At 53.6% G+C, this 14,004-nt stretch overlaps 1 protein-coding gene across 8 annotated transcripts in view; it reads right to left on the reverse strand.

Moving 5' to 3' along the window:
• ARHGAP22 (Rho GTPase activating protein 22) overlaps nucleotides 1-14,004 on the reverse strand; it is a 179,512-nt gene that overhangs the window by 21,432 nt on the left and 144,076 nt on the right. The gene's annotated exons all lie outside the window — the stretch shown is intronic.

The following is a 14,004-nucleotide window of genomic DNA, read 5'->3' on the forward strand; positions in this document are numbered from 1 at the left end:
TCTCAACCATCACCCACCCCTCCCACCCTGGTGAAGCTTTCCAGACTATTCCAGTCCCCTGAACAGGGCTATGGCTGTGGGAAGTCCATAGGGTCCCAGGTGCTTCTAAACAGAGGCGATTTAGAGAAGGGGATATCAGGACTGGGGCCTAATAATGAGCAAGAGATAGCCAGGAAGGCAGGGGTTGGGGTCTGGGGGGCATGCATGAGCAGACATCCCCAAGGCAGACCTGGGTGGGGAGGTCTGATGAGGACCCTGGGGGTTGGAGGGTGCGTGTGAGAGAGTATGAGTGAAGAGGCTGGGAACGTGGCAGTCCCGGGTCCTGGCAAGGACCGTGACCCCTGGTGAGCACTGGACTGACCTCATACAGGCCTCAGGGGCTCTGAGAAATGACGAGACTCCCCCAGAGGCCCTCCAAGTGCTGAGCCTGGTGAGAGTGCTAAGCTAAGGATAGGGGTGGAGAACACAAGAGGCAGATGATGCTCAAGGCTGAAGGCCATGGAGACAAAGATTCTGAGGCTGCACCCGCACATCCTAAGCCACCGTAGAGTGAAGTGGCCTCCCTCCCTAGACCTCAGTTTCTCCATCTATAAAATGGGGACGATGACACTTGTCCTTGGGGGTGGCCCCAAGGCCCTGCCCCCAGGCACCACCAGGCCGGGGGCTGACCCCACCTTGCCAGCAAGGCAGAGTGGAGCCTTGCATCAGACCTTGTTCAGGCTTTGGGTGCAAGCTGCCCCCTTACCTTGAGGGCACATCTCCCTTGAGGGGGAGATGCTCCCGGAGCTCCATAGCAAAGGATGGTTCCAGCTCCACCTCCCAGGGCTTTGCTCCCGCCTTCCTCCTGCTGGAGGCACCCTGCACTCAGGCTACAGACCTGGCCTCCCTCAGCCAGGGACTTCCCCACCACTCCCCTTGTCAGGGGCTCTTGGGCAGAGCCTGGCAGGGCCTGGGACGGCTGTGCTGAACTTCCTCAGCCCTCCTGGCATGTCTCATGGGAGAGCCTTGCCAAGAACCAGCTCTAATAGGTCTGTCAGATCCCTGGAAACCCAGCCAGCCAGCATGCGGGTTCCTCGAGGTCCCAGCCCACGCTCTTTACAAAGCATCAGCTCTGCCACCGGAGAGGAAGCTGGCATGGACCTCTGGATGAACCTGCTGACGGGTTCAGAGCTGGGCCGGGCCTCCCCTCCTGCCAGCTGCTCCCTGGCAAAGCCTGGCCCTCACTCCCCTCTCCCCAGCATCCCAGGCAGGGGCAGGAAGGCACAGGCCTAGCACTCAGCTGACTCAGATCCCTGTCCTGGGTGACCTTGGGCACGTCCTCAATAACTCTGAGCCCGTCTCTGCCACGTCACAGGGCTGTCAGTAACTGTGGAAGAGCCTAATGCACTGGGCACATGGAAGCAGGTGCTTGATCAAAGTGGGCATCTCCTGACCCAGGAGGGCCAGCCCAGGACTGGGTGGGCTTTGCCTGCCCTGGGAGCCCAGCAGGAAAGGGAGACAGCCGAGATTCCCTCTTGGAGCTGATCTCCAAGAGACTTCAGGCTGGCTCTCTCTAGTAAAGGGGAGAGCATATAGCGGAGAGACGCAATGAGGAAAATGGTTATTAAATTCTCTCCAGAGATTCACAAACCCTTCCTGTTCTCGGCGCCCCTCCCCAGGACACCTGCCATCCTCCCTGCATGCAGCCCATAGTGTGTAAATCCACTTTCCGTCGCTCCCACACTGTGCCCATGCGCACTGCCCTCCTCCAGGGACTGTGTGAGTGCGCAGTCGTGCCTGACTCTCTGCGATCGCATGGACTGTAGCCTCCAGGCTCCTCTGTCCACGGAATTTTCCAGGCAAGATTACTGGAGTGGGTTGCCATTTCCTACTCCAGGGGATCTTGCTGACCTGGGGATCGAAGCTGCCTCTCTTGTGTCTCCTGCCTTGGCAGGCAGATTCTTTATCACTGAGCCACTTGGGAAGCCCCCTTTAGCAGCCTCAAAGCTGCCCTGAACAGCTGTAACAAATTGGCTGGGCTGTAACCAAGTCTAAACAACCAACAGGCTGAAAATCAGCCAGGCGAGAGAAATACAAGGAGAGGCTAACATCTCAGGGGCTTGTTCTGCCCAGGGCAAGCCCATCCTGAGGGCAGAAGTGACTGCCACCTTTCTGGTGTTAACCAGCCCCCAGGCATTGGGGACTTCCTGAAGTCTGGAGAGGCAAAGGTGGGCTGAGCAGTGGACTTGAAGTTGGCAACCGAGAGCTGGCATCCTGCCTGCTTCCCTCAATAGTGGTGATTCTTTGCAAGTCCCCGTGCCCTGGAAGGCTAGGTTCTTCATCCCTGCACGGGGGCTGCCCACCACCCGGGCGAGAGGTAGGAAGAAGCGTCCCAGCTCTGTCTCTTCCCCTCAACACGCGTGCTCGCTCCCCCAGCCCGGCGACCGGTTCCGCCGCGGCCCCCTACCCCTTCCCGCAACCGACCCGTCTCCCCGCTCCCTCCCGGACGCCCCGCGACGCGCCGGCTCAACGCAGTCCTGGCACAAGCGCAGGATCGGGGTCCAGGCGCGCAGTCGGCCTGGGACGCAGCTTCCACTCGGCTTCGCGGGGCGCCCGTCCCCCCTCCCGCGCTACCTGGGGCGGCCGGCGCGCAGCAGGCGGGCAGGCGGCAGGGCGGCCGCGGGCAGGCGCGGCACCCTGAGGAGGCCCGCGCGGCCGGCATCAGGCCCATGGCGCTCCGGCGCGGCGGCGCGGCAGGAATGCCCGGCACGCGCGCAGGTAGCGTCTTGCCCGCCGCCCGCCCCGGGCCCGGACCCTGGAGCGAGGGAGGGAGGGCCCGGGACCTGCGAGTTTCTGAAATGCTGCTCCTGGAGTTCAGACTTCTGACCCGCTTCTTCCTAACGCCCGATGTATGAAGTGCGGTGTACAGCACCGTAGGAACACTAGCAACTCCCAATGATCCGCCCCTTCTTCCTAAAGGACTCGCCTTAGGAGCTTCCGCTCCCAGCAGAATGGAAGGCAGGTGTTCCAGGTGGAGGCAACGGAGGCTCAGGGAGGTCAGGTGACTCGGTTTGGGTCAAGCAGCGGGATGAGTGCTGAGCCTGATCTGTAACAGGGCTGCCGAACGCGGAGATGGTGTTCTGGGCTCCAGCCCTCTGCCCTGCCGAGGGGCCAGCGCCCCAGTGCCACGGAGGGTGCTTAGGACTTAAGTTAAGCGTCCTGTGCAGTCTGAGCGATATGAGTATTAATGTCCCCATTTTACAGATGAGACAGCTGAAGCTCGGAGAAGTTACGTAATTTTCCTAAGGTCACACAACTAGTAAGTGACAGATCTTCAATTCAAACCTATACTGTCTTTTTGCAAAGCCTGTGAACGCAGCGAAAAAAGCCCACAGTCCCACACTTCCAAGGGTGCAAAGTGTGAGCACTGACATGGTGCACAGCCTTCACCAGGAGGGAAGGCGGACAGAGAAGCAAAACTGGGGCCCTGAGACACCAGAAGAAGGAATGCAGATCCCCAGGGTTCTATGGGAAGAAATCTGTAAGGGAGGGGCTTAAGGCAGCCCTGGGGGTGGAAGGGGTGGGGGCTCATCTGAAATAATTGTGTTAAACTGCTAAATTTGTGACAGCAGCAATTGGAAACTACCACAATGGATTTTTTTGCATTAATTTTCATTCTAAAAAATTACAATAAAATATTCATTTTGATTGGAGTTTTCTGGTGTCCCAGGCCAGTGACGCCCACTTGTCCTGGTCCTGACACTAACGCGGGGTGCGGGCTGAAGTCCTCCCAGGCGCTAGGAATGTGTGGACGGGTTCCTTCAGTGTTCTTCCCTCCCAGAGTCCAGGGAAACATAAAGGTGGGAAAGGCAATTCATGGGGACAGGGGCCATAAGTCAAGGAATATCCTGCCCTAAATCTGCCCCCCAAAGCCTGGGGCTCCCAGGGCCCACAGTCCGCGAGGTCTGATCAGCTCTGTCCACATTAGAGAGAGGTCCAGGGATTTCCCTGGTGTTCCAGTCGTTAAGACTCTGCCTTTCAATGCAGGGGATGAGGGTTCAATCCTTTTTCGAGGAACTAGGATCCCACATGCGTCGAGGCAACTAAGGCCAAATGCCACAACAGTCCTGATGCACCTAAATTAATTAATTAATTAGTATAAAATATAAAGAGAAAGGTCTGAGGGCTCAGTTGGGGCACCTGCTCCAGGAGCAGGGGGCCCTACCAGTTAGGCTGACTGGCCCTGGTGCTGACTTGCTTTCTCTTATCTGAGCCCTGGTGTTCCTACCTGTGTGGTTAGAGTTAGACTGGCCAATCTCTAGGAAACCTCGTCACCTAACTTCCCTGTGCCTCCACCCCCCACATTCCCAGGTGGATGGAGGTCTGCAGCTGCCTCCTATTTAGAAGGCTCTAGACTCTGGTGAGCACTGCCGTAATGAACTCTAGGATAAACCCTGGCTAGGTCAACACCCATGCCACCTTGTGGGGCTTTTTTTATCCATGAGGCCTGGAGTGAGGGGTGGGTGTGCAAAGATAGTTATGAAGCTTTCCTCTTGGGCCAGGACCAGGGAGCTGAGAGGCTGGGGGCGGGAGTCCTGTCTTCTCACATCAACAATGGTGACAGGTGACCTCTTGAGCTGGGGTGGCTCTCGTTTCTGCACAGGGTCCAGTCTCTTGGGGACTACCTCTGTCCTCAGTCTTACCTCCCTTTCCCTGTCCCCATACCACTTTTAAGACAAGGCAGATCCAGAGGCTATGGTGCCTGGCAACAGAGCATCTTTGGATGGGCTCAACCTGAAGGTCGGCTGTGCCTGCTCTGAACCCTGCTGTGTGCTGTTAAGGCAAGTTGCTGAACCTCTCTGGGCCCCCGGCCCTCTCTATAATCTAATTTTGATACAATAAACCCCTGTCAAGAGTAGCGAATGGCAAGCATGAGATTACTTCCTCTTTCCTCAGACTGACGTGGAAGACCAAGGCTGTCTGGGAAGAAACTGGGAGCCAGTGAACCCAACCACAGGGCACCCCGAGCGGCCCTGGCATCCGGCTCTTCCAGAGCCAGCATCCAGCCCCAGGGCTCGGAGCTCCAGCAGACGTGCTTATAGTGCCGGCCTCCTGCTTACTCCTCTGGGACCTGGACAGATTACCTGGGCCTCCCTGCTGCTCAGGCTCCTCACCTTAAAAGGGGCTATAGTGGGTGGGACTGATTCCAAAGGGCCACTGTGAGGGTCAGTCGGGGTTGCAGAGCCCACCACCAGGACACGCTGAATAAACACCAGCTGTTCTGGAGAGTGGCCCAACCTCGCCCCTGTGGCTGGCAGTCACTAGGACATCACACAGTGTTGCTGGCAACACTCTTCACTGGCCTCAGCTTAGCAATGACCATGACAAGCTCTTTTTAGCCCTGGGATCCGAGCTCTTAGCACACAGGGGAAGCCAAGCAGGCCCAGTTGCAGGGGCATTTCCACCACAGTTGCTGGGACGGAAGGAGGACTCAGTGAGCCAGCAAGGTGGGCAAAGGGCAGTTAGTTGAGCAGTTAGCATCCTGAGTATCACAGGAAGCAGTGGTGAGCAGCCCCTTATAAATCACCCTCGCTGACTTGCCAGGCTCTCCCAAGATAAGGCAGCAGCTCCTCCACCTTGTTCCCCTGGTAAACCGCCCCAGGCTCCCTGGCTGCAGATCAGTGGGGTCTGCGGTTGGGGCTATTTCCCCGGTGGGGATCTAAGACTGCAGACTCCCGGGGCACCGCAGGTGAGAAGCCTTGAGGGCTGCAGGAGAAGGAGGCCAAAGGCTGCTGTGTCCTGATCCTTATACTTGTGAGAGAACTGATCTGGCCTCTGCGAGCTTGGGGCTGCATGGGTTCAAGGCCTGTGGGGGTGATTCCTCTTCCACTTGACATGTGGTCCCTCAGGGCCCACCAGAACGGGCCCAGGGTACCAGAATCAGGCTTAAGTGCCCCCGTCTGCTGGTGCAGTGACTGAAGCCCAGCCCGGGTCAGCAACAGCCGCAGCTTTCTCCTTTTGGAGAGGCTGCCAGGGAAGGCCCAGGCCCACTGGTTTGGTGGGTTAACATTCAGTGGAAATGGAGATAAGATGTTCTCTTCCTGAATCTCCCGGGGAGCTGGGATCTGGAGTAAGTAGTGCTGGGCAGAAGGCTCCACCCTGCCAGCCTGGTCTGGGGCCAGTGACCTTTCATCTTCAATCTGTGCCTTGAGGGCTTCCATTTGGAGATATCATTCCAGCAAGTAATGACACAACCAGCTGGCCTAACAAGGATGCTTTGTGTCTCTGCAAGTTGTCCTGAGGCTGGATTTTCTCCATGTCAAGTGTCCTGCCCCGTGGCCTCTGGGAGCTGCTTCTGTCCCCTCCTTCCCTCCATGATTTCTGAGGAATCCAGGACAGGACTGTCAGCTCTGAGGGGAGGGGCCGGGGAAAGCCTACAGAGGCCTGTGAGAGTCACATACACGCCGAGGTGGGGCCGGCATGGGAGCACAGGTCTGATGGCCACGGCAGGCCTGCGGCCTGGCCCCTCATGCCCCTCCTCAGTATGGAGCTGGCACTCTGGGCAGGGACACCATTCCCAGGCCAGGCTCCTGGCACCAGGACTGCTGCTCTGTGCTGCAGCCTGTAAGGCTGAGACAGCTTCTGGGCTTTGCTTGGCACTGCCCGCTGGGTAGGGGGGGCAGTTACTATGCCCCTAGTTACTGAGCTGCGAACCCCGGTCCTCAGACTCCTGCACCCACTGCCCACTCAGGGTGCCTGCAGTGAGCAATGACGAGCAGGCTCTGCAAACTCCCCTGTGCCCCAGTGGAGCTGCGGTCTTGCTGCGTTGTCCCAGACCTGCTCTGGGCTGTCTTCCTCTCTCGCTTAATTCCAGTTCTTTCTGGCCGCTTGATCAGACCCCTGGGTGTTCAACTTCACTGCTCCTTCTCTCTCAAACCCACATCCAGGAGATCTTGTAGGTCCTGTTTTCAAAACAGATTTGGAATTTGCTCCCCTTCACCACCACCCACCATAGGGGAAGTACTCCTGCTTACTGCCTACATTACTGCAAGTAGACCCCTGGCTTCCCCTTGACCCACTGTGGTCAGTAATCAGAGCTGCCCTTTTAACTATTTATCAGATCACGTCCTTCCTCTGCCATCAGACTCCTTTCATCCTCCCTGTCCCTCACTCCTTCAGCCCACCTGCCTGTGCGTGGGTTCAAGATCACATCAGGACTCACTGCTGCTGCCTGGGTCTGACACATACCACCCTACATCCTCCTGGCTCACTTTCACAACCTCTTCAAGGCTTTGGGTGTCACTCTCTCGTTAGGTCCGCCCTCACCATTGTGTTTTCTTGTTGTTCAGTTGCTCAGTCATGTCTGACTCTTTGTGACCTCATGGACTGCAGCATGCCCGGCTTCCCTGTCCTTTATCATCTCCCGGAGCTTTCTCAAACTCATGGCCATTGAGTCAGTGATGCTATCCATCCATCTCATCCTCTGTCATCCCCTTCTCCTCCTGCCTTCAATCTTTCCCAGCATCAGGGTCTTTTCCAATGAGTCAGTTCTTTATGTCAGGTGGCCAAACGGCTCTATTTTTTTCTTACTGTAACACTCACCACCTTCTAACACAGTAGTTCTCAAAATGTGGGCCCTAGACCAGCAGCATCAGCATCACCTGGGAACTTGTTAGAAACAAATTCTAGCGACTTAGAAACAGGTTCCCAACTCTCAGTCTCACTTTACAAGCCTTCTCCTGGGTGATTCCAATGAGAACAATTGTCCTATGCGCTGGAGAGCATAGAATGGAACCTCCGTCTGACCCCTGTGGGGTGCCCGGCCTGCACATGGCAGATGCTCTATGTTAAATAAATAGAACTATTCAGTACTGAGACTGCCGGGCACTTTGTATCCATTTTCTCTCTTAATTCTCATGACAATTCTGCAAAGACGATGTTCTTTTTCCCATTTTGCAAACAAGAACACAGAGAGAGTAAGTGGCATGCCCAGGGTCCCACAGCAAGCAAAGGGCAGAGCCAGATCACACGCAGCCCACAGCCTGATGCCAAGACTTGTGCTCACTCTGCCTCCTTCAAAACTTCAGCGCAAAAGGCTTTGCTAATAAGCACTTTCCTACGCACATAAGACACACTTTCAAGTACTTGCTGGCTCTCTCCAGATAACCAGGCAAGACAGGACTCACCCACGAGCACTCACCAGACGCTGGGTGACTCTGGTACTCCATGACTCCTTTCTCTTCCCTTTTATAGAGAGCTGGAGAAGGCAATGGCAGCCCACTCCAGTACTCTTGCCTGGAAAATCCCATGGGCGGGATTGGGACTGGTAGGCTGCAGTCCATGGGGTCTCGAAGAGTCGGACACGACTGAGCGACTTCACTTTCACTTTTCACTTTCATGCACTGAAGAAGGCAATGGCAACCCACTCCAGTGTTCTTGCCTGGAGAATCCCAGGGACTGGGGAGCCTGGTGGGCTGCCATCTATGGGGTCACACAGAGTCGGACACGACTGAAGCGACTTAGCAGCAGCAGCTGGGAGGTACTGCCCAAAAGGGCCTCTTGGGGGGCCATGTTGCTAGAGCTGGGCCTGGAAGTCCAGAGGTTCAGTGGGGAGTGTGGCCCTCTTCACACTGTCAAGTCTTCTGATCCATGAACGTGGGCTGCCTTTCCCTTTATTTAGGTCTTCAATTTCTTTCAAGAACGTCATTTTCAGAGTACTAAGTTTTGTACTTATTCGTTAAATTTATTCCTTAGTGTTTTGTCTTTTGGATGCTATTATAAATGAAGTTTTCTTAATTTCAGTTTCCATTTCCTCAGTGTAACTGTATAGAAGTACAGCTTGCTTGACCTTGTATCTTGCAATCTTGCTGAATTTTTTATTAGATCTAAAATAGATTTCTTAAGATTTTCTATATACGAGATTATGCCATCTGCAAATAGATTACTTGTTTCTCCTTCCTAATCTGGATGCATTTTATTTCATTTTCTTGCCTAAGTGCTCAGCTTGAATGTCTAGTACAATGTTGAACAGAAGTGGTAAAAGCAAGAATCCTGTCTTGTTCCTGAAAAGCATCCGGCTTTCTCCATTAAGCATGATGTTATCTGCAAGTTTTTATAGATGCCCTTTAGCAGGTTGAGAAAATTCCTTTCTGTCTCTAGACAGTTGAGTGTATTTATCATAAAATGGTGCTGCTGCTAAGTCACTTCAGTCGTGTCCGACTCTGTGCGACCCCGTAGACGGCAGCCCACCAAGCTCCCCCGTCCCTGGGATTCTCCAGGCAAGAACACTGGAGTGGGTTGCCATTGCCTTCTCCAATGCATGAAAGTGAAAAGTGAAAGTGAAGTCACTCAGTCGTGCCCAACTCTTAGCGACCCCATGGACTGCAGCCTACCAGGCTCCTCCGTCCATGGGATTTTCCAGGCAAGAGTACTGGAGTGGGTCGCCATTGCCTTCTCCGGATTTTATCAAATGCCTTTTTTGAGTTGATTGAGATGATCATGTGGTCTTTGTCCTTTATTCTACTGATGCATCACATTAATTAATTTTCAGATGTTCAACCACTCCTGCATTCCTATGATAAATCTCATTTGGTCATCATGTGTAATCCTTTTATAAATTGCTGGATTCAATTACTTTTGTATTTTGTTGAGGAATTTTCCATCTATATCCACAAGATGTTGGTGCTCAGCAGTTCTTCTCCCTCACTGGCACCATCATTGCTGTTTCGTCTCCCTACTTAAAAAAATAAAACTCTCTTTGCCTGACTCCCCACTTCAGCTACTGCCCCATTTCTCTGTTTCCCTTTACAGCAAACTGCTCGAAAGAGTTGGCTATGCTCACACTTCAGTTCCCCTCCTCTCATCCTTTCTCATGCCCACTTCATCTGGCTTTACCCCCAGGACTCCACCAAAACCACCCTTGTCCAAGTCACCAGTGAGCTGTGCCCACCACCTGCTCTCCGCTGGTCGATCTATCAGCACTTCATAGACGCTTCTTCCTTAGGGGGCCTCTTCACTCAGCTCAGGAACCACAGTCACTCCTGGCTCTTCTCAGCCCCCGTGCTGACCCCTCCTCTGCTTCCTGTCCTCCTACTCGAGGGCAGCTCAGGGCTCAGCCCGGGTCCTCTGCTGTCTCTTCACTGGCTTTGTGATGTCTCATCCAGACTCATGGCTTCAAAACCCCATCTATGTGTCAATGGCTCCAAAATTCCCTTTCCAACCCAGTCCTCTCTTCTGGTCTCTAGCCTTAACTGTCTAACTGCCTATTTGATACCTAAACTTGAGCCTCTAACAGGTACCCCAGACTAAGTCCAAACTGAACTCTCTCTTTTCCTTCCAAACAACTGCACTTTCTCTTTTCTCTCTTGTCTCAGTTAATGACTAATCCATCCTTCCAGTTGGCTTAGATCAAAACACCTTGGAATTACCCTTGACTTCTCTCATTCTCTTACACCTTTCAGCCTTTCCAGTCAGGGAGGTCTATTGGCTCTACCTTTAAAATACGACAAGAACTCTATTATTCCTCCTCAGCAGTGCCATCTGGAGCCAAGCCACCATCATCTCTCACCTGCATGATTGTATAATGAGCTCCTAACTGGTCTCCCTGCTTCTGTCTTTGCGTCTTTCATCCATTCTCGACACAGCAGCCAGAGGGATCCTGTTGGAACCCGAGTCAGACTCGGCCACTGCTCTGTTCAAGACCTGCCAGTGGTGCCGCCTCACCAGAGTCATCACTGTGCAAGGCCCTCCTGATTTACCAGCCCTGCCTCCTCTCTCCAGAGTCATCACTGTGCAAGGCCCTCCTGATTTACCGCCCCTGCCTCCTCTCACCAGAGTCATCACTGTGCAAGGCCCTCCTGGTTTACCAGCCCTGCCTCCTCTCTCCCCTCCACAGCTTGCTCCAGTCACACTGGCGTCCTTACTGCTCTTCCAACATGGACACCCCTGCCTCTACTTTCAAAACTCTCTGCCCAGATACGTGTGTAATCGCCCTTTCATCTCCGTTAGTCAAATGTCGCTACACACTGAACCCTCCGTCACTCCACTTGCCCTCCCCATCCCAACTAGTGTGCTGTCTGTTTTCTTTCCTAGAATGTGTCTCCACAAGGGCAGGGACCTTGTCTGTCCTACTCACTGCTGTGACTCCAGCCCCTAGAACACATCCTCCAACAAATGACTGGCTGGTTCAATGAATGAATGCCCAGACAAGAGGCACTCTATCAGGGCCACTCCTGGGCAGGCCATCAGCAGTAACCAGCTGCCCTGACCCACTGGCCAGCCCCATTTTCTCTCTGGGGCAGCCAGGCTCTCCCCTGCCTGCAGTAGGCATGTTGCCCATTTGTGCCTGTCAGAGGTGGTCGCTTTCTGCCAGAACAAACACGCTTGAAAGGGTTCACAGCCTCCGTTATTAAACAGTGAAAGAAGGGCTGATCCCCTAAGCCTCCTTTGCAGGGGAACCCAGGCTAATAACAGCTTTGCCAGGAAACCTGCAGAGGCGGATGAAGCCCCCCCTTTGAGAGCCCACACTTGCCTGGACATGTCTGTCACCGCTAACCCCTGGGATTTCTGCGTTTCCTCTATGCTTCTGGTCGAAAGGAGATAAACACCTTTGATGGCGGTTCCTGTTTAAATTCTTGTGAGTTCTTCGGCACACTGCACTGCCTGAGAAGTCTGTAAACGCTGGGGGGAAGAAGGCTGGGGGAGGGGCAAATCTGGATTCTATGTGGGATTCTGCAAATGGTCCCCATTTGGCAAGCACAGAGACAGACGGACAACACGTGTGTACAGGGAGTCAACACACCCTGAGGACAGGTAGACCCTGTGTGGTGTGAGAGTGCCCTGATGGGCTGGGACAAAGCACAGCTTCAGAGGTCAGAACAACTCTTTCAGTTCTGCTCCTGACTAGCTCTGTCATCTTGGGCAAATTATTTAGCCTCTCTGACCTTCAGTTTCTCTCCTTTCTTTGTTCTATTTAGTTTTTGATTTTTTAATATAGTGAAATATGCAGACATTCAAAAAGTATTTAAAGCACATAGCCACAGAGATGCATAGTATTAAAAATGCACACCTGCGTAACTAGGCCTGCTATCTTGACTTTACAGCATTCATCTCTTGTTTTACTTTATATTTCTTGCTGCCTAATTATTTGGCCATAAATAGTACAGTTTCCTTCTGCCCTATTTTCTAAAAATGTTTATTTTTATTATGCCCCAAGGCATGTGGGATCTTAGTTCCCCAAGCAGGGATTGAACCTGCGTGGAAGCTCTGGATCTCCAAGGAAGTTCTATCTTTCTGCCCTGTTTTTGACTTTATATAGATGGAATTGCTGCCCTAGTCTCACAGTATGACTTTAGGGTTCATGCATATTGTTGGCTGGAGCTGTAGTTCATTCATTCTCACTGCTGCAGAGTTTTCTGTTGTAAGAACGAATCGTTTCTTTCTCCACTGCATTGCCGATAAACTCGTGGTGCTTTCTGTGACTCATTCAAAGAGCCTCTTGCTGCCCAAGATCACGGCGACGTCCTCCTTTCCCTAGTGCTCAAAGGCGCCACCTGAAAGTCCAGCTGCATAGGCGTCTTCTCTGGGTTCTATTTTCTTCCACTGGGTCACTTTCAACTACCTTGCACCAAAAGGAGCCTGTATAGGCTGCAGAAGTTCCTGGGTGCGCTTGAGTATTCCCAGGCCATTAAACTGGGGCTGTGGGTCAAAGGCGCCACGATCACCAAGGGGCAGGGAGGCCACGGCTACCAGGGTAGGGCCCACTTAGGAAGCCCCCAAAGGTGAGCTTCTGTCCCGGCCTGGATGGTGCATCAATCAAATACTATGCAACATGGAGAGAGAGGATGTTCATGGCTCATGTGGTCAGGACACGGCTGGTCCTGTCTCCATACTCAGTGGCAAGTTGGTGGCCCCAGCCCAGCCGAATGGTGATCCTTTCTAAAAACGCTTTCCATGGTGACTGCATAGGGACACCGGCCTACAGAGACAGCACCTGCACAGCTGGGCATCACCACTGCTTTCTGTGCCCCAAGTCCAGGCCTGCGGCACAGCCTGCAGCCCCATCTTCAGGACAAGTCTCAGCTGGCCATTCTCCACGTCTCCTCCATTCCCACTCATGCCCAGGCCCGCATCCTTGTCAGATGAGTCTCAGCCTTGTCTTTCCATGGCCCACCCCTCACACGGCAGCCAGAGGGTTCTTATAAGTCAAATAGTGTCTGTCTCTTGTTCAGAGCTCTCCCTGATGTCCCATCAATTTAGAAGGAAACCTGAAATCCCCACTACATCGCCAAGGCTTCAGGTCCTCCATCTTCCCGTTCTGACTCCTCAGACCCTCTGATCTTCCTGAGAGTCCTCGTGTTTCCACGGCCCTTTCCCAATCCTTCGCACTCACTGGTCCCTCTGCCTGCATCTCTTTTCCATATCCTAGGCTTTCCCGATGGCTTCACTAAGTTGGCTTTATAAACAACACTTGACATAGCATCCCTCTGTCCTTCCATGGGCTCTACTTGGCTCCCTTCATTTCTCCCCAGTGGACATCATGAGGTACCTTTACTTGCCTATCGTCTGTCTCTCCCAGCACAAGGGAAGCGGGAGGGGAGGGGAGAGGCACCCTCTGGTTTAATTCTTAGCACCTGGAATACCACTCCATACATTACAGGCACCCAATAAAAGTGTAGAATGAAGGAGCAGGTGAGTAAATGGCAACTTTTGTTTTCAGGTCAGGTCCAGGGCTGTGTAGGCCATGCAGGGGCCACAAGTCGCAGCAGAGGGAAGGACTTGGTACCTCACCGTCCAATATGACCCTGAGCACCTACTTCTGACCTCAGACACACCCGACACTCAGCAAGGATCTGCACACAGGCAAGCACACACAAACCACAGCACTTTAGGTCAGAAGAGGGCACGTTTTTGAAAAGTGGCCCAAGTCTCCCCTGCCAGGACCTGCATGGTCCACCAAGCGGTGACTCCTGAGGGCCGGCAGCAGAAAAGAACACCACCAAAAAAATAAAAAGAAAAGAAAAGAAC

This window comes from Bos indicus, chromosome 28, assembly GCF_029378745.1.
Source record: "Bos indicus isolate NIAB-ARS_2022 breed Sahiwal x Tharparkar chromosome 28, NIAB-ARS_B.indTharparkar_mat_pri_1.0, whole genome shotgun sequence".
NCBI classification, from domain to species: Eukaryota; Metazoa; Chordata; class Mammalia; order Artiodactyla; family Bovidae; genus Bos; species Bos indicus.